General features: G+C 46.6%; 1 non-coding gene across 1 annotated transcript; it reads right to left on the bottom strand.

Annotated features, from left to right (window-relative positions):
• Positions 1 to 14,929: 14,929 nt before the first annotated feature.
• Positions 14,930 to 15,001, bottom strand: TRNAW-CCA (transfer RNA tryptophan (anticodon CCA)). The gene has a single exon. It is a non-coding gene; the product is annotated as a tRNA-Trp (tRNA).
• Positions 15,002 to 21,414: the final 6,413 nt, after the last annotated feature.

A 21,414-nucleotide genomic window follows, 5' to 3' on the forward strand; every position in this document is an offset into this window, starting at 1 on the left:
CATGTGTGCCCCCCAGCATCCCATCAGCTAGACTCTGAGGTCTCTGCTGAGCCTGGTAGACAGACTCTTTCAATGTGTGTTCTCTCTGAGCTCAGAGAAACCAGACTCTACTCTCCCAGTTGTTTCTCCAAACTAGCTGCTTTCTATTCCTTTCCTGACATTTCTTCTCACCCCTCAGCTTCTGGGGAGGGAGCAATTGAGCTGAATCCTGTGAGAACATTCTAGAAAAGGAGGAAAATGTGCAAAGGGCTGGAGATGAGAGAAAGCTGGGATGTTTGGGGAACCGAAGATGGCTAGAGTGACCAGCTCATAGAGGGTAAGGAGCCTAAGAGGGAAGGGTGGCTAGAAATGCAGGGGCTTATAAACCATGGTAGGAAGTTGGGATTTTTTAAAATTAGTGTTTATTGGAGTATAGTTGCTTTACAATGTTATGTTAGTTTCTGCTGTAGCGCAAAGTGAATCAGCTATATGTATAACTATATCCCCTCTTTTTTGGATTTCCTTCCCATTTAGGTCACCACAGAGCGTTGAGTAAAGCTCCCTGTGTTAGATATAATAGGTTCTCATTAGCTATCTGTTTCACACATGGTAGAGTGTACATGTTAATATCAATCTCCTGATTCATCCCCCTCTTCCTTTCCCCCTTGGTGTCCATGCCTTTGTTCTCTATGTCTGTATCTCTATTTCTACTTTGCAAATAAGAGCATCTGTGAAATTTTTCTAGATTCCACATATCTGTGTTAATATATGATATTTTTTTTTTCTCTTTCTGACTTACTTCACGCTGTATGAAAGCCTCTAGGTCCATCCACATATCTGCAAATGACCCAGTTACTTTCCTTTTCATGGCCGAGTAATATTCCATTATATATGTATACCACAGCTTTTTTATCCATTCATCTGCTGATGGACATTTATTGTAAATAATGTTGCAAAGAACATTGGGGTACATGTGTCTTTTTTGAATTATGATTTTCTCGGGATATATGCCCAGGAGTAGGATTGCTGGATCATAATTTTGTTTTACTTTTATCTTTTAAAGGAACCTCCATACTGTTCTCTCTAGTGACTTAATCAATGTACATTCCCACCAACAGTGTAGGAGGATTCACTTTTCTCCTCACTGTCTTTAGGAAGTCAGGATTTTATTCTTTTATTTTAAGTTGAAGTAAAGCTGAGCACCGAAGAATTGATGCTTTTGAACTGTGGTGCTGGAGAAGACTCTTGAGAGTCCCTTGGACTGCAAGGAGATCCAACCAGTCCATCCTATGGGAGACCAGTCCTGGGTGTTCATTGGAAGGACTGATGCTGAGGCTGAAACTCCAATACTTTGGCCACCTCATGCAAAGAGTTACTCATTGGAAAAGACCCTGATGCTGGGAGGGATTGGAGGCAGGAGGAGAAGGGGACGACAGAGGATGAGATGGCTGGATGGCATCACCAACTCGATGGACATGAGTATAAGTAAACTCTGGGAATTGGTGATGGACAGGGAGGCCTGGCATGCTGTGATTCATGGGGTCACAAAGAGTCGGACATGACTGAATGACTGAACTGAACTGAACTGTTAGGTGATAAGTTACAGGTGTACAATATAGTGATTCACCATTTTTAGAGCTTATGCTCCTTTATTATTTATTTTATTCTTCTAAGTTATTCATCCTGATTATCTGTACCTGCTATACACCAGGGTCTTCAGTAACTTTATAAAGAACTGGCCCACCAAGGGAATTTAAAATCCCATAGCAGAGAATGTTTTAGGGTTGGGGAAGAGAGCACCTCTTGAGATCACAAGAAGTGGATATTATTCCAAAGGGTGGTCCTGCCCAGGGATACCCCTCTTTGCCCACAGACCAAGGGATGTGCACTCTTCTTAAGCAAGTCTGGTGTTCAGTGATATGGGCTATCGGGGACCCAGGTGCTGTCAGGGAGCCTTCTCCTGCCATTCCTGGTGCCCAGCAGGCGTGGCAATGAGTGTCATATTCAGATTACACACCCCGTGTGGGGCAACTAGCTTCTGAGGGTGACGCGCCCACGTTAGCTTCTTCTTTCCCCTTCTGCGTATTAACACCTTTCAATCAGTAAAGGTCACGGACATAGAAATACGTATTAGCTGCTTGTCGCCAGTTCCCTACAATGTGATGGTGGCCTACCCCAGCGTGCCAGGGGTTAGCCTCTAGTCTAAGGGCTCTCTTTCCCTGTTTGCCCCTCACAGACCCCACAGCAGCAGCTGGTCCCATGGGGCGCACCCTCTGACGATTCTATCCCTTTGATGCTTCCACCAGCCTCTGCACTCGGCCGACTCCTACCTCCTCATCGATGTCCCATTCTCCGTCCGCCTCGCGTGCGTTTCTCCGGCCGCCTCGCACGCGTTTCTCCTTGGCGGGCCTCTGTCCGCTGCTCTCTTTGCTTCTCGGGCTCCACATTCTGTCTGGGTGGCCTGTCCTTGTCCATGGCAGGACACCCCCGGGTTCTGAGGATGTCTGTGTCTGTTCTGCCCCCTCAGCCCTTTGTTGGACAGCTGCCCCAGTCACCCCCCATCCCCCAGAAGTTCCCCGTCAACAGGCTGAGAGCAGAACACATTTGCCACCCCCATCAGCTCCACGTGCAGCCACAAGATGCCCCAAAATCTAGGGCTGTCCTCAACACCACCCTCTCCTGGACCTCACACCTCTTCAGCCCCAAACCCCATCAATCCCCCCACAAACTCCCCTCCATTCCCTTCCATTGCCCTCCTCCTGCAGTCACCCCCCAACTGACCAAACATATCAGGCTTCCCTGGACTCATAAAACCCCTGTGAGCTCATCTTCTACTGCAGTCTTTGTCTGCCCCTCTCCTACTCTGTCTTCCAGCCAGTGTTGGGTTATCTTCCAGGAATGGCCTCTTGCCCCCACTGTCACCCCTGCTCCACCATAGATTAAAGGCCGAAGACCAGATGGGCAGAGGGATGCCGTGCAGCCACGGTGACTAGATGGTGACCAGAGGCCTCTGTTTTCCCTCTTTGACTGTGTGTGCATACTCAGTCGCTTCAGTCGTGTCTGATTCTTTGTGACCCTATGGACTGTAGCCTGCTAGGCTCCTCTGTCTATGGGATTCTCCAGGCAAGAATACTGGAGGGGGTTACCATGCCTTCCTCCAGGGGATCTTCCCGACCTAGGGATTGAACCCGCATCACTGTGTCTCCTGCATTGGCAGGCAGCTTCTTTATTTCTAGCGCTGCCTGGGAAGCCCTCTGACTGTGTTAACTTCTGGCAGAGACCCAGCTCTAGGAAGGACAGTGCGGAACAAACCCAGGTCAATCCTTTTTCTGATACTGGGACAGAATGAGAGCCGGAAGAATGACCTTGAGTTACGAAAGAAGACATGATAACCCTAGCACACCTCAGATCCCAAGGCCAGCACTGGTTGCCGCCACATCTTTGTCTTCACTAGATGGGGATACCTGCCAAGTCCCTATCTATGTAGCCCTTGGGCCCAACTCAGGGTCTGGACCGTCCTAGGTGGTCAGTGCATTTTACAGAACTTTAATGCATGCCTCAGACCTCACTGCTCACAGTGTCAGTGAGAGAATCTCTGAGAAAAACCTTCTGCTCTTTCAGAGAAATTTGGGTTAATACTGACAGAGGCAGCTAGGAACAAAAGCAGGAGAGGGAGGGGTGTGATGGGGGTGCAGAGAAAGAGAGAGAGAATATGTATGAGCTGGGCTTCTCTGGAGTAAGGCCTGTGGAATATTATTGAAGCAGCTCAGCCGGGAGCAGAGCCGGGACACTTCTCAGTGGGTTGGCTCGGGTTGGCAGGCAAGAATTTGGCTGAGGCCGAGCAGGCTCACTCACACTGTTTATTCCCCTGCATTGTGTGGGGAGGAAGTCACCCTTGGCTGTGAGCTGCAGCAGCAGCCCCGGCTGATCCTTACGTGCCTGAGCGTCACCCAGGGTGGCCTCGCCAGCTGCCAGGGGGCTCCCCGGGCTTGGCAGCCCCCTCCCACCTGGTTCAGCGAGGACAGCTGGCCCCCGCCTTCCTCAGGACCTCACCCTGCCCACCCTCTAGGCAGTGGCAGGAGGCAGGAGGGCTGGATTATTTGTGTTCATTCTCAGAGAGCCTTCCTGGGTGGCTTCTAGGTTTCCTAGGAGTCCTCGTTTTTTGCTCATAATCCGGAGATTAATGCAGAGAGCCTTGCTCCATAGCTTAATTTTTGTCTTTGTAAGCTGGTGGATTTATTTAAAACGGTGTCACCTTCCCAAACCTGAAAGTAGCATCCCTGGCCTTTCCCTTGATTTGTTCTATTTGTTCTTCGGTTGACTTTTAACTACAGTGTAGAAGGTTTGCAACAAATATCAGGTTCCAGGGAGCTCCCTGGCTGTCCAATGGTTAAGACTCTGTGCGTCCAGTACAGGGGACAAAGTTTGATCCCTGGCCAGAGAACTAAGATCCCATATGCCTCACAGTGTGGTCAAAAGAAGAAAAAAAATCGATTCCTGTCTGTGGCACGGTTCTAGAAGAACATGCGGGACCTGAAATAGGACTGTGGTCTTTATCGGAAGATGTGACCTGTCTCACTCGTCTTCAGTTCCCCACCCAGCTCCATAAACTCCATCTACACTGCTCTTCAAACTCTGTTACATGTCTTTTGAAGGCATGCGCTGAGTGTCCGTGTCCACTCCCCACCCCCATTCACGGGTTGAAAACCTGATGCCTGAGGTGAGGGTTTGGAGTTGGGTCTTTGGGCAGCAAAGCCCTCGTGAACGGGATTAGTGACCTTATGACAGGGACCTCAGAGTAATCCCTGGCCTCTTCCTTTAGGGGTGAGTACAGCGAGAAGGCTGTGACTCAGAAGAGGGGTCTCAGCAGACCAGGCTGGCACCCTGGTCTCAGATATCCAGCTTCCAGAACTGTGGAAATGCATTTCCAGTGCTTTCCTGTTAGGCTGGGAATTCCTCGGCTGTGGAATTTCGTTTATACCAGTCTGAATGGACTGTCGGTGTCTGTAGCCGTACGACAATCCTGTAGGTTAGGGTTCACAATCCCCACTGAGAGGGCCGGTAAGTGGCAGGACAAGGATTTCAGAGCATTTTCTTCTTTCCCATCACTGCTCCCAGTGTGCTGGTTCAAATCTCACTTCCCCTTTTCGAACCAATGTCCTGATCAGATTCCAAAACTTCACAACCAACAACTGTTAGTAACACAATGGTTATTCTACTTCAGCATCTGCAGCCCAGTCTTTGCTGTGTTCAGTCACTCAGTCGTGTCTGACTCTCTGTGACCCCATGGACTGCAGCATGCCAGGCTTCTCTGTCCTTCACTATTTCCTGGAGTTTGTTCAAACTCATGTCCGTTGAGTCGATGAAGCCATCCAACCATCTTATCCTCTGTCATCCCCTTCTCCTCCTGCCTTCACTCTTCCCCAGAATCAGGGTCTTTTCCAATGAGTCAGCTCTTCGCATCAGGTGGCCAAAGTATTGGAGCCGCAGCATTAGTCCTTCCAATGAATATTCAGTGTTGATTTCCATTAGGGCTGACTGGTTTGATCTCCTTGCAGACCAAAGGACTCTTAAGAGTCTTCTCCAGCATTACAGTTGGAAAGCACCAATTCTTCGGTGCCCAGCTTTCTTTATGGTCCAACTCTCACATCCATACATGACCACTGGAAAAACCACAGCTTTGACTATACAGACCTTTCTCAGCAAAGTGATATCTCTGCTTTTTACTCTAAGTTTGTCATAGCTTTTTCCCACCTAGTCTTATTTGTAGTTAAAACCCCAATCTCCTACCTACTCTTAAGACTTCATCTTATCTCCCTTTCCCCTAGCTCAACTAAAGTTGGGGTGTGAGGCTCCTGCAATAGAGAAGGCATGGGGCTCTCAGGCATCCCTCTCTGATACTGTCAAGGGCCTCCTTAATCAATAAAAATTGATCGGAGGCCAGGCAAGAAATCCAGGCAAGGCTTTACTGGGGCCTTTGCTGCATGCAGCCGGCCTGGGCGAGGGGTGAGAAAAGCAACAGGTTCCCTTGATCACTCACTCCCCAAGGTGGGGAAGGCGGGGTGTTGAGCTGGTTTCTTATACAGGGTGAAGGCAGAGGCGTGTCCAGAGGTCTGGCTGGAGGGTGGCTTAGGTGTTTGGCACCCCCTCTGGTGTTGTCAAGTGCAAGAGGCATACACAGTACCCTGCTTTTGCTCCCAGCTCTTCGAAAGTGGTGGTTGAGCAGTTTGGTCTTTTTGTATCTTTTGTCCAGACTTTGCCCCTACTGCACATGCAGGCAGTTATTTTCAGCCCTATGCACTTTCTTTGTATTTTGTTGCTTGAGGAGACATTTGTCCAGGTGCAAGCACTCCAGCCAAGGGTCCCAAGCCCCAGCCTGTCTAGTCTCCCCCCACCCTTTCAGCTTCAGAGTCTCCATGGGTTCCACTGGGAGGAGGGACTGGGATGGTGGCCCAGTGTCTCCTTTACTGGCTGCCCCTAGTGCGGAGTGGCTCCCAGACTCCCTCTGGTTCCAGGTGATTTGTGTTGACGGTGAGCAGCTTTCCTTGGGATGCCGTTCACTCTATCCCACCCACCTGATAAAGAACCTTTGGAGAGGGCAGTTGCATCTTTTTTTAATCACCTACAGGAGGAGTTTTGACTTGAATCCTTTCCGGGTGGGTGGTGGCCTTGGGCAACTGAAAATGCCCACATAGCCTCTGGGTCTCCTTTTCACATGTCTGTGACGTTCATGTGAAGTCACAAACTTCCACAGCCTCTTCCACGCCATCCAATGGCCTTGAGGAACAGTGGGGGTGGGATGAACATGGCTCACACCTTGTCCAGACACACCACACCAGGCCCCTACTTTCCACACTGGCCACCCCCAACCTGAGAACTCCGCAGGCAAGAAGACTGGTCACTCGGCCCACCTGTTGGGGACCCTGCCAACATCACCTGGGAATTCCTTCCCTCCCTTTGCTTTGGCAGCAGGGATCCAAGGTAGGTGTGTGGGTGTCTATAGCCCAGTGGGCATCCAGCCAAGGAGTGCGGTGTGCGCCTGAGGCCCCACTTCACCGCATGGGGCTCTCCAGGGTCCTCGTGTGACTTGGGGCACAAGGGGAACCAGTTCAAGGGCCTCTTAATCGAAAGTTGCAGAGTTTCCTGGTCTTTGTAAAATTTTGCCAAGGAACGGAGTTCTTACTTTTCTTTTTATCCTGGTTTTATCCTGGATCTCAACCCTGGGGCCATAAGAAGCTTCCCACTTAACACCTGGCTACAGCCATAAAGCAGCTGTGCTGGCCTCTCACCATCCTCCACACCGTACAAAGGAGGGCACCAAACACTGAGGAAAGGCGACTTCACTCTAAGTGAGCAAACTCAGGCCAGGTGCCCACCTGGAGCCAATCACGGGGCTGCAGAAATGTCATCTGCTGATGAGCTTAAGTCTATGGGACTCACTCTGGAGCTGGGATGACGTTATTCTTTTTTGCACATTTTTTTGTCGTTGTTTAGTTGCTAAGTCATGTTCGACTCTTTGCGACCCCATGGACTGTAGTCCACCGGACTCCTCTGTCCATGGGATTTCCCAAGCAAGAACACTGGAGTGGGGTGCCATTTCCTTCTCCAGAGGATCTTCCCAGAGCAGGGATCAAACCTGCATCTCCTGCATTGGCAGGTGGTTTTCTTGCCACTGAGCTACCAATTCAGCTCAGTTCAGTCACTCAGTCCTGTCTGATTCTTTGCAACCCCATGAACTGCAGCACGCCAGGCCTCCCTGTCCATCACCAACTCCCAGAGCTTGCTCAAACTCATGTCGATCAGGTCGGTTATGTCATCCAACCATCTCATCCTCTGTTGTCTCCTTCTCCTGCCGTCAGTCATTCGCAGCATGAGGGTCTTTTTGCAATGAGACTCAGTTCTTCACATCAGGTGGCCAAAGTATTGGAGTTTCAGCTTCAACATCAGTCCTTCCAATGAATATTCAGGACTGATTTCCTTTAGGATTGATTCGTTTGATCTCCTTGCAGTCCAAGGGACTCTCAAGAGTCTTCTCCAACACCACAGTTTGTATGGCAAAACCAATACAATATTGTAAAGTACATAGCCTCCAATTAAAATAAATAAATTTAAATTAAAAAATAAAATCCATTGAGACTTAAAAAACAAACAAACAAAAAAAAAACACAAAAGCACCAATTTTTCGGTGCTCAGCTTTCTTTATAGTCCAACTCTCACATCCATACATGACTGCTGGAAAAACCGTAGCTTTGACTAGAAGGACCTTTCTTGACAGAGTAATGTCTCTGCTTTTTAATATGCTGTCTAGGTTGGTCATAACTTTCCTTTCAAGGAGTAAGTGTCTTTTAATTTCACTGCTGTAGTCACCATCTGCAGTGATTTTGGAGCCCAGAAAAAGAAAGTCAGCCACCGTTTCCACTGTTTCCCCATCTATTTGCCATGAAGTGATGGGACTGGATACCATGATCTTAGTTTTTTGAATGTTGAGTTTTAAACCAGTTTTTTCATTCTCCTCTTTCACTTTCATCAAGAAGCTCTATGGTTCCTTTTTGCTTTCTGCCATAAGGATGGTGTCATCTGCATATCTGAGGTTATTGATATTTCTCCCCACAATCTTGATTCCAGCTTGTGTTTCATCCAGCCTGGCATTTTGCATCATGTATTCTGCATATAAGTTAAATAAGCAGAGTGACAATATACAGCCTTTTATATTGACGTACTCCTCTCCCGATTTGAAACCAGTCCATTGTTTCATGTTCACTTCTAACTGTTGCTTCTTGACCTGCACACACATTTCTCAGGAAGCAGGTAAGATGGTCTGGTATTCCCATCTCTTGAAGTATTTCCCAGTTTGTTGTGATCCACATAGCCAAATGCTTTGGCATAATCAATAAAACAGAGGTAGATGTTTTTCTGGAATTCTCTTGCTTTTTTGAGAATCCAGTGGATGTTGACAATTTGATCTCTGGCTCCTCTGCATTTTCTAAATCCAGCTTGAACATCCGAAAGTTCTTAGTTCATATACTGTTGAAGCCTGGCTTGGAGAATTTTGATCATACTTTGCTATCATGTGAGATGAATGCAATTGTGTGGAAGTTTTAACATTCTTTGGCACTGCCCTTTCTTTGGGATTGAAATGAAAACAGACCTTTTCCAGTCCTGTGGCCATTGCCAAGTTCTCCAAATTTCCTGGCATATTGGGTGCAGCACTTTCACAGCATCATCTTTTAGGATTTGAAATAGCTCAGCTGGAATTCCATCACCTTCACTAGCTTTGTTCATCGTGATACTTCCTAAGGCCCACCTGACTTCAGACTCCAGGATGTCTGGTCCTAGGAGAGGGGTCACACCGTCGTGATTATCTGGGTCATGAAGATATTTTTTTGTACAGTTCTTCTGTGTATTCTTGCCACCTCATCTTAATATCTTCTGCTTCTATTTGGTCCATACCATTTCTGTCCTTTATTGAGCCCATCTTTGCATGAAATATTCCCTTGGTATCTCTAAGTTTCTTGAAGAGATCTCTAGTCTTTCCCATTCTATTGTTTTCCTCTATTTCTTTGCACTGATCACTGAGGAAGGCTTTCTCATCTCTCCTTGCTATTCTTTGGAACTCTGCATTCAGATGGGTATATCTTTCCTTTTCTCCTTTGCCTTTAGCTTCTCGGGAAGCCCTTAAATGGAGGAGAATTGCTTTACAATGCTGTGTTAGTCTCTGCTGTACAACAGCATGAATCAGCTATGCGCATTCATATATCCCCTCCCTCTTGAGTCTCCACCCTGCCCTCATCCCCCTCTCTAGGTCATCACAGAGCACTGAGCTTAGCTCCCTGTGCTAGACAGCAGCTTTCCACTAGTTATCTCTTCTGCACATGGTAGCGTATATATGTCAACCCCAATCTTCCGAAACATCCCACCCTCCACTTCCCCCACTATGTTCACATATCTGTTCCCTACGTCTCTCTCTGTTCCTCCCCTGAATGACTGGGCTGGGTGCTCCCGGAGGCAGTGTGCGTTAAGACCTAAGACTTTTACTGGAAAACCCTCTTTCTGCTCTGTCTTTGCTATAAGACTGTGAGCTCATTGAGGGCAGGGGGCTGTTTGGTCCACTGCTGTAAATATTTCCGTGGCTCCCTTCGAGCCTGGCGCATGGCAGGGGTGTCAGTGAAGGTTCGGTGAGCTGAATTCAAATAACAGGAAGCAGAGCTTGGAGCACCAGCCATTTGGGGTCCACTGTCCTCAAAGATGAATGGGCTCCATTTGTATGTACAGGCAGGGTCTACTTTTCAACCTGCCACATTTGTCTTCTTTGTCTGCTCTTTCCTAAATGGCACCCCACTCCAGTACTCTTGCCTGGGAAATCCTATGGATGGAGGAGCCTGGTAGGCTATAGTCCATGAGGTCGCTAAGAGTCAGACACGACTGAGCGACTTCACTTTCACTTTTCACGCATTGCAGAAGGCAATGGCAATCCACTCCAGTGTTCTTGCCTGGAGAATCCCAGGGACGGAGGAGCCTGGTGGGCTGCCGTCTATAGGGTCGCACAGAGTCAGACACGACTGACGCAACTTAGCAGGAGCAGCAGCGGCAGCAATGGACCCCTAGGCTTTCCATCTGGCCTTCCTGGTCCTTTATTCTACAGTCTTTGGTCTGTGTGATGGTTTCTGCCCACGTGGGTGGAGCATTGCCTGGGTCTGCCTGAGGATGGTTAGCTCCATAACATCTGTTCCCAGGAATGTACCGCATTTTAATTGCATCTTAAAAGCGGAGGCGTCCTGTACCCAGTTACCTTTGGGGACTCAGTGCGTAGTACTATTGATTTATTTATAATTCATAGCCTAATCCCTTCTGGAAAAATAAAAACAGCAACTTGAAGCTGTTGATGAACGACAAGACAGAATTCTAGAGAAGAAACTGTTCTGGTCCTGGATTTTAATTCTGGTTGTCTCTGACTTGCTGTGTGACCTTGGGCAACTCATTTGACCTCCATAGGCCTCGGTTTTTCTCATCTGTGGAATGGAGTACTGAGTGTGTCGGAATGGGGGGCGGTGTGAGTGGATAGATATTTATGACGTGGAGACCAAGGTTCCCTCTTGAACCACATTCTGTGATCCTGCAAGTGTGGACATGTCAGAAACCTTGTGTGAAGTGCACAGTTACAGGACCGTAAACTATAGAAAGTGACGGTGGAAATGCTGTTGGAGAGCTTGCTTGTGAGAAGTCATCTTTTTAAGTCTTCTGCACTGTGGCATGTTTGTGCTGATTGACGGAATGCTTCAGGAGCCCGCTAAACGCTGTCATTAATCGTATTGCCAGCACGTGTAGGGCTGGGAACCCCTCGAACACGATTCAACTTGTATTATTTTCCTCTCTGCTTTGTTTTTAATAATGATGACACACCCAGACAGATAAAGACATTTTAATAACTCTCTTTAGCAAAAATGTGTTCTGGCACCTGCGTCAGTGCTGAGAGCCGAGAGCATCCGTACCATTTCAGAGATCATGCAGAGAGAAAGTGACTTAGCTTCTAAAGCAAAGTTATGACTATAATTTCCCTCAATTACAGTCTCATCTCATGTGATTTGTGCTCAAGGGTACTTCAATTGGATTGATTTCCACCAGTCAGAATATCTTACTACAGCTGGAAGCCCGAAATGGAACATACTTCACTGATTCTATTAGAAACCAAATGTATTTGGTATCCAGAGGAGCCAGGGAACCTGTTTCCAGATTTGAGGAGACTCAGGGGACAGACTGGGTGAACCCCAACCTGAAATCGTAGGACTGTTACCCCAGCACAATAGATCTCCAGACACATCCCCAGCTCTTCTCCTTGGCCAAAAATTCACAGCCTTCCCACGCATGATTTTTCATTTTGTTCTGACTGGGAAACCACCAGTGACCATTATGACAAGCAAAAAGCTGACATGAGCATTTGTCTGTAAGAAATCCCTATAATTAGGTATGTTAATTAGTTAGCATTCTGCCTTGTTTCTATTTTTATCTGAAGACCAGCCTCCTCACAAACATCTCTTCCAGAAATTTCTGTGTGCTCTTTCTTGCCAAAAGTTTGCAAAGTCCATCTTAATCCATGATTAAATCAAAGGGGATCCCCCACATGCTTCCCAGGCTCCTTGCAGCCCTGGCACGTGAAGGTTAGACATCAAATCCAGACTATGCCCTTAGTACCAGCCCTCAGCACCGGTCAGCAAGGAAGCTGGTGACCAAACGAACCGCTCTGAACCAGCAGCTGCTAGGTGCTTCCCTTTCCCTCTTTTTATTTTATAATCGAGGAAACAGATGCCAAAATGGATTTGTATTTATGAATATTTTGTCAGGGTGTCAGGATTATTTTCCTGTTCACTGGAAGTTGTATAAATTCAGCCAGAACATTAAGTTCTTAAATGTAGTTGTATTCCCTTGAATCCACTGTAAAGGATTTGCAAAAGAGGGGAAAAAAGGAGACTTATGGTACATAATGGGGGAACGATCGATGAAACAAAGAGCCACACGGGGTATGTGTTTTAAGAAAAGGTTTCCAAAGAGGAATCCAGCAGGGCAGTGCTGTTAAGTGTGAACTCTATCACCGAAGTTCAGACTGTAAAATCAAGATACCTATTCTTTCCTCCAGGGACTTCCCTGGTGGTCTGGTGGTTGGAGCTTCACTTTCCAACGCAGGGGGTGTGGGTTTGATCTCTAATCAGGGAGCTAAGATCCATATGTCTGTGCGTGCTCGCTCGTGTCTGACTCTCTGTGACTCCATGGACTATAGCCCAGCAGTCTCATCTGTCTGTGGAGTTTTCCAGGCAAGAATACTAGAGTGGGTTGCCATTTCCTACTCCAGGGGATCTTCCTGACCCAGGGATTGAACCTGTGTCTCCTGTGACTCCCAAATTGAACCTGTGTCTCCTGTGTCTCCTGTGACTCCTGTGCCCTCTCACATGCCTTGTGTCCAAAAAACCGAAACATACAACAGAAGCAATATTTTAACAAATTCAATAGAGATTTTCAAAATGATCCACATCAAAAAAGTCTTTAAAAAATTTAGATTCTGGATATAAAATCATAAGCATTTTTTCTTAATATTGCTAGCTGATGAGAAAACTGACAATACAAATTAAGAAACATTAACTTTTTCCCTGTGGCAATGGGAGTGGGGAGAAAGGCAGATGGAGAAAACAAATAATTTCTCTAATCCTACGTTAGGATCATCTGGCTTTTTTATATGGGTGGAGAAAAGGACCAGTAGAGATGGCCGAAGCTGCGTATTAGTCAGTGTGGGTAGGTTATGCTGTGGTAGCATCTCAGTGACTGACAACAACCAAGATTTCTTTCTTGTTTGCACTGTGTGACCGTGGTCGACCTGTGCCCTGTCATCCTTGACTCAGGACTCAGGTTGATGAAGTAGCTTCTATCTGGGACTCTGCGGTTTGTTGAGCATGGTGAACCCTATGCTGGGGCTTAAAGCTGCTCCTGGAAGTGATACTGGAGAAGGAAACAGCATCCCACTCCAGTACTCTTGTCTGGAGAACCCCATGGACAGAGGAGCCTGGCGGGCTACAGTCCATGGGGTCACAAAGAGTTGGACACGACTGAAATGACTAAGCACACACAGAATTGATACATTTCACTTCTGTTCATGTTCCATTGGCCAAAGCAAATCATTTGGCAAGCCCAGAGATAGTAAGATGTGTGGTCCTCCAGCAGACGGCGTCCCTAACAGGGGGACAGTTATATAGTCCGTGAGTGGCCGAGTGGGGCATTAATTGACGGCAGCTGTTGCACTTTGAAATCTGGCTTGCGTTTGTGCCAAGGCCATGCTCCCTCTGTGCTGCTCCCCACCAAAGACTTGTGTGGTGGGGACCTAGTCCAGGAGGCAGGGGACTCCTTTGCTATCAACATGGCTCAAGGACACCCACACAGCTTTGCCAAACCTTCCTCTGGCTGCACAGGGATCTCGAATGCCTCCACAAAAGCTCCTCTTCTGCTCTCTTTCTTGGGGTCACACTTGTGCCATCATCTGTTGACTCTCCCAGCTGGCTCCAGCTCACTCCCTATTTCCATTCACACACACATTTGCCTGTCAAGTCCTTGGATGTTCAGGCCTTTCTTGGTAGAGTCCATCACAAAGTGTTCTATGGCAAGAAGGAATTCAGGAGGAAGCCGAAACAAAGCTGAGTGGCTGATGAGTCTCTGGAGGTGTTTGAGTCACTCGTACTTACAAATGCACGTGGGCATCTGGAATGGTGTGTATGTCCTAGCAGGAGGGCTGTAGGGCCTGTACTGTCAGGATGGCTAGATAGAGACACAGATACTCAGGTTCTGTACTGAACGGTTGGTCAGAGTACCTGTCCGGCTCAGAGTCCTCCTAAGGAAGACGGCCCCACTCATGGCCTTGTGCGAGGGAGGCAGCTCTTACGGCCACGCAATACACCATGTGGTTGTTTAGACCCAAGACCCGAACCCAAGAGCAGCCAGTAATAGCTGGTCTGGGCAGTGAAGTGTGAAGAGCTCTGTCTCAATACAGTTCTCTTGGAATTTGAACCGGGACCTTTTTTTTTAAAGTGTAGGTTCTTCCAGGAGAAGATTCTGAGAGGATAATGTGGGCGTAGGAAGTTTATTTGGAAGTGTAATGGTTAACTTTATGTATCAACTTGACCGGCCTAAGGAATGCGTAAATAGCTGGTAAGGCCTTATTTCTAGGCATGTCTGTGAGAGTGTGTCTGGATCAAACACCCTGATCAACAAGGTTCGGTTGACTCAGTACAGAGATCCACCCTCACTAGTGTGGGTGGGCATTGTCCAACCGCCTGAATGGAAGAAGTAAAGTCGTTCAGTCGTGTCCAACTCTTTGCGACCCTGTGGACTGTAGCCTACCAGGCTTCTCCATCCATGGGATTCTCCAGGAAAGAATACCGGAGTGGGTTACCATTTCCTTCTCCAGGGGATCTTCCCGACCCAGGAATCGAACCCGGGTCTCCTGCATTGGAGGCAGACGCTTTAACCTCTGAGCCACCAGGGAAAGACCTAAATGGAAGAAACAAGGGCAAATTCTCTCTCTCTCTTTTAAATTGAATTAATTTGCTGCAACTTGGCTTTCTCTAGTTGTGGTGAGTGGGGGTGGGGACTACTCCCCTTTGCAGTGCCTGGGCTTCCCGCCGTGGGGTCTCCTCCTGTTGCAGAGCTCAGGGTCTAGGAGTGCAGGCTTCAGTGGTTGCGGCACAGGAGCTCGGTGGTTGGGGTGTATGTCTTAGCTGCTCCGTGGCACGTGGGATTTTCCCAGACCAGGGATCAAACCTGTGTCCCCTGTATTCGCAGGTGGATTCTTAACCTCTGGACCACCAGGGAAGTCCAAATTTTCTCTCTCTCATCTCTTTTCTCCTTCCCTTTGAGATCAGAGCTCCTAGTTCTCAGGCCTTTGGACTCTGAGGCTTACACTTGTAGGCTCCTGGTTCTCAGGTCTTTGTAATCTGATTGAATTACACCCCTGGCTTTGTTAACTCACCAGCTTGTAGATGGCCAACTGTGGGATTTCTTAGCCTCCATAACTGACTGAACCAATTCTGTAATAAATTTCCTATCAATCCATCTATCCATCCATCCTATTGGTTCTTTCTCTCTGGAGAACTAACATCAGAGGTGATTCCAGGAATTATAGAGACTATGATAAGAAAATGGGATGCATAGGAGGAAAAAACTGTGAAGTGAGTGAGGGGTTATTCTGGGCAATAACTGGAGCTCACCTCTACTGGGGACCCTTTCAGAAACTGTGTGGACTCATATGGATTTGTCTCTCTGGAGGACGGGTGAGTAAGACACTGACTCACTCATTCATGGAGTGCCCATCCCAATAAGTAATACCCCCCTCCCCCATGACAATGAGCAATAAGAACTCTACCAGTTGAGGGCTATTGCTTCTAGGGCGTTAATTCCTTTACTTTTCTGGATTGTACTTGCTGCAGCTGAGCAAGGACCCATGGGACCTCTGGTGAAGTCAAAAGGGCAGCTCAACCTGCTGGAAACTCTGCCACAGCTGCGGTGGCCTTAGGGGCAGGCAAAGGGGCCTTGAAAGTATCTGCAGAAACTTATAAGGAGAGAAACAGGAGTAGGAATTGAGAAGACATGGAAGAACAGGAAGCGGAAAATATTGAGATACTGTGAGTAAGCAGAAGCTGAGAGGTGGAAGGAGAGATGAAGATAGAAAACACATATATTGAGTAGCTGGTTTGGTCATGGGAAAATTTAGTGGGTGACAGGGACAGGCGAATTCTGCTGGGACACTGGCACTTCTTTCTTTTTCCATCCCCCACCTTGCAAGACAAGCATATAATGGACATAAAAGCATATCCATGCTTTTTAGTGAGTAACATTTCTCTGTGGCTCTTTACTATACTGATTAGAGATTAAGTCCTCAGTTTCAGGGATAAGATTGAAACTAGAAGTGGGTTTTTGCCCCTAAATGAACGGATGTTCATGCAGATTTTCAGGACACTTGGAAAACACAAGCAAACATTAAGACTGAGACACTGAGACACAACGGGGGAAGAAAAAGGAAGGCTCTGGCTAGGAACGGGTTGTGAGGTTCCAGGTTCTCCGTGGGCCTGCTTCACTGCTGCAGGGTGTGGCTCACAGGTGCACAGGCCGGGGCTCTCGCACAATTGGAGTCCTGCCTTCGCTGAGAGGGGGGAGCAGCCTTTCCTCCATGGGTCTCAGCAGGTGCAGGGGTAGCCCCGTGTGTCCTACTGCTTGGCTGCCCCAAGACCCGACTGTCAGGTCCTTGCTATCTCTGGGGTCAGGTGGATTTAGGTCTCACTGTTATCAAGGATGACCGGGTATTCAGGACCCAAACATCCCAGGTGCACTTAAGTCACTGATTATCCTTTAAAAATGCCTAGTTAAAATCCAGCCACATCCCTACAGTGTAAATTTATTAATAGAATTAGTCCCTAAATGTGAAACATTACATTTATCAAGGCTGCTATCCAAAAGTCTACAAGCAATAAATGCTGGAGAAGATGTGGAGAAAAGGGAACCCTCTTACACTTTTGGTGGGAATGCAAACTAGTTAGCCACTATGGAGAACAATCTGGAGATTCCTTTAAAAACTGGAAATAGAACTGCCTTATGACCCAGCAATCCCACTGCTGGGTGTACACACTGAGGAAAACAGAATTGAGAGAGACACGCATAGCCAGGACATGGAAGCAACCTAGATGTCCATCAGCAGACAAATGGATAAGAAAGCTGTGGTACATATACACAATGGAGTATTATGCAGCCATTCAAAAGAATACATTTGAATCAGTTCTAATGAGGTGGATGAAACTGGAGCCTATTATACAGAGTGAAGTAAGCCAGAAAGAAAAACACTGATACAGTATACTAACACATATATATGGAATTTAGAAAGATGGTAACAATAACCCTGTATGCGAGACAGCAAAAGAGACACAGATGTATAGAATGGACTTTTGGACTCTGAGGGAGAGGGAGAGGGTGGGATGATTTGGAAGAATGGCATTGAAACATGTATACTATCATGTAAGAAATGAATCGCCAGTCTATGTTCGATATAGGATACAAGATGCTTGGGGCTGGTGCATGGGGATGATCCAGAGAGATGATACGGCGTGGGAGGTGGGAGGGGGGTTCAGGATTGGGAACTCATGTATACCCGTGGCTGATTCATGTCAATGTATGGCAAAATCAATACAGTATTGTAAAGCAAAATAAAGTAAAAAAAAAAAAAAAAAGAAAGCTGTGGTACATATACACAATGGAGTATTATGCGGCCATTAAAAAGAATACATTTGAATCAGTTCTAATGAGGTGGATGAAACTGAAGCCGATTATACAGATTGAAGAAAGCCAGAAAGAAAAACACCAATACAGTAATACTAATGCATATATATGGAATTTAGAAAGATGGTAACGATAACCCTGTATGTGAGACAGCAAAAGAGACACAGATGTACAGAACAGTCTTTTGGACTCTGTGGGAGAGGGAGAGGGTGGGATGATTTGGGAGAATGGCACTGAAACATGTATAATATCATATGTGAAACAAATTACCAGTCCAGGTTTGATGCATGATACAGGATGCTCGGGGCTGGTGCACTGGGATGACCCAGAGGGGTGGTACGGGGAGGGAGGAGGGAAGGGGGTTCAGGATGGGGAACACATGTACACCCGTGGTGGATTCATGTTGATGTATGGCAAAACCAATACAATATTTTAAAGTAATTAGCTTCTAATTAAAATAAATAAATTTAAATTTAAGAAAAAAATGCACAATAAAACAAAAATAAACAAATTTTTTAAAATGCAATAATCATCTTTATATTTAACATTGACAAATTTCAACCAGTTTAGGGGAAAGTTTGGGATCTAAAGAAAGTCTTGTTCCAAAGTGATATTTGTTTGGCAGATGTGGGAGTTACTCAGGACCCCTAAAGAGATTGCCCTGAAAATTAATGCAATGACAGCATCTTACAAGCTTTGTCAACTGTTCTATCCTTTCTTGGCCACTAAGACAACATAACACCATGAAACATCCCAGGCTTGTCCTATCCATTCTCTGCCTCCATTAAAGTGTCCCTGTGCAGGCTTCCACTCCCATCTCATTTAAGGTGTGCACGGCTGGGCGGGGCTCACTGTGTCCCATGATATTGGCCTTTTCGTAGAGAACCTCTGAGGATACTGCTGATCACAGGTTGGGCTCTTCGGGAAGCAGATGCTGAGATGCATTCAGGAGGGTAAAACACTTACTGGGGAGTCACACCCAGGGAAGCAAAAGGGCATGGAGCAGGACCGCACAGTGGGAGCTGTCAGACCAGGGTGCACATTGAACGGAGCCTCGGCCAGCTCCAGGGAGAGCCTCAGAGCAAGACGGTCCTTTATCGGGTCCTGTGCTGGGTGGAGATGGTTTGGTCCTGTATCACTGCTCTGCTCAGTCATTGGCTGGAAACCTCTTGAGAAGAGCATGAACTTGACTTGAAAGTGGAGGTTGTTGGACGCTCATCCTCCTTTTCTTTTGGTTGCACAGCTCATCAGATCTTAGTTCCCCAGCCAGGGATTGGACCTGCACTGGAAGCACAGAGTCTTAACCACTGGACCACCAGGGAAGTCCCTTCCCATGCGCCTTGAGTTCTTTCTTAGAGAGCTGTCTGAGTGGTGCGTCTCTGTGTCCACCATGTTCACTTAACCCAAGGAAAGACCATACACCATGGAATTCTTAAGGCCATATTATTGAGCTGAGGCGTGTTTATAAATGTGTGTTCAGGGACTACTTTGTGCTGGATATGTTCACAAAGCATGTATCTTCTGACATTTTGAGCAAAAGAAGAAAAAAGGAAAAAGAGAGAGAGCTTTTTTTGTTACTCCCTTCCCCACTTCATATTGTCTTTTGTTTGGCCGTCTTGCTTGGCAGAATATTTAAGTCCTACTTATCTTTCAAGGCTCAGGTCAGGATTATCATGGTGTCAAAATATTTAAATTGGAACTCTCCCAGAAAATCAAGGATGTGTTTGAAATCCTGTGCCTTCAAATCACCAGTGCTGGCCAGCTTTGCGGATTTTCTGTCAGAGGGAGACCTGGTTTTGGTTTTATTTTTGCTGACCTTGATCTGTTGTATGTTTCCGGACACACTGACTGCTTGACCCTCATCAAGCCCTTAGCTCACTGGGACAAGGAGTGTTCTCAGGGCCCCCATGGGACCGCTGTGAGTTTCTGTCCTGGCCTGAGTGTTGTCACAGAGGTCAATCTGCTCTCTCTTATTTGGCCTGAGTTGCCACATGCCTCTTATCACATGTACCTCTTGCTACATTGAGTGTGTTTTTGGTGTTTAAAGGTGTGTGTCCTTTCTTACAACACGATCTGTAACACAAGCCAGATGCTTCATCTGGCACTTATTTGAAGACACAGTCATGGGCCCCCTTGCTGGGAAAAAACCTGCTTGTGATGAGCTCAGGGAGAGGTGACAGTGTGTTGGTGTGTTGGCTTCTGATCTGGAGCATATAGATATGGCTGCAACAAATTTAACTGTGAAGATGCAAGTAACAGGGACTTCCCTGGGGGTTCAGTGGTTAAGACTTTGCACTTCCAATACGCACTTCCAATGGGCACTGGTTCCATTCTTGGTCAGGGAACTAAGAACCCACATGTAGGAAGGTGTGGTCCAAAAAATAAATAAATAATTTTCTTAAAGACGCATGGGCCATTTGACAGATTTTCAGGGGTAATGCTGACTTTGTGAATTTCACCTTATGGACAGAATAACTACAGCCAAACCGTTGGTCTGCTGTAGTCAAACAGGCCTTTCACTGATGCTTATTGAGCCTCTGTGATGTGCTGTTCTCGGTTGGCCTCCTCCTCACCCAGCTCCCACTTGGCAGAGCCTGTGACTCTTCCTGCTCCCGGCGGGAGCATCCCCAACCGCCTCACCTGCTGAGTTATCTCTGTGCTTGCCATCCTTTTTCCTCAGAACTTTCCCTAAATTCAGACACAGCATCTCCTGTCTCCCTCGCTTCAAACCCTACTCCCATTCCTGCTGCATGACTGCTAGTCATTTTGATGAAGAATTAGCCCCTTAGATGCTAATCCATGAATCTCTACAGAAGGTCTTGTGTTGAAAGCACATGGCCTGGATGGTCAGAATGTCCTCTTCCAAGAAAAGACTTTGAGGGCAAAAATGAGGTTGGACAGCTCTCATAATGGTTTCCAAATCACCCCTGGAATGAGATAATAGGGATCATACAACTGGGTCTTTCTGTTGATGGCTGGTTGGTGCATTTATGCAGTGAAGTTAAGGTCTTGTTGGCAATTCCACTTTGTTATTAAAGAAACTCTCTAAAGTTGGTCTTCTTGTGTTTTCCTTGAACTTTCTGCCAATTTTCTCTCAGAACATGGCTTTGTAGACAGGAGTTGCCTTGGAAAAAGATCCTTCATCTTTCAATGATATTTATTTTCAAAGGCACTAAAACAATAATTTGTGGTGTCTTTATAATAGAGTTTAAATGAATTAATAAATTTAGCTTTCATGTTATTATGAAGTTTTTATTTTCAGCTGTAAAGTAGGATTTTTATAGTTTTGTGGACTTAGGCAAGAAGAGATGTGTATCAAAGCTAATATAGATTTCAGCTTTTATGTGTTAAAATGTATAATATATTCATCAATGCAGGAAATTAATATTGTGCCTTTTTCCTTATAAACATTGAAAATCAGTCATGATACTTTTTAATAGAGGTGAAATGAATAAAATCACCTTTTAACATAACAATCCGACATTTTCATTGCATCTTCCCCAGTGTGGTGCATGGCATGATGGTAAAACATTAACTTTGGTTAGCTATTAAGTCTGATTGTGAGAGCTGTTGTTTCCCCCTAGCGTCTATGCGCTCCAGGTCAGCTCTCGGTCTCTGTGTTCTTGGCACCTA

Source organism: Budorcas taxicolor, chromosome 1 (genome assembly GCF_023091745.1).
Source record: "Budorcas taxicolor isolate Tak-1 chromosome 1, Takin1.1, whole genome shotgun sequence".
Classification (NCBI taxonomy): domain Eukaryota; kingdom Metazoa; phylum Chordata; class Mammalia; order Artiodactyla; family Bovidae; genus Budorcas; species Budorcas taxicolor.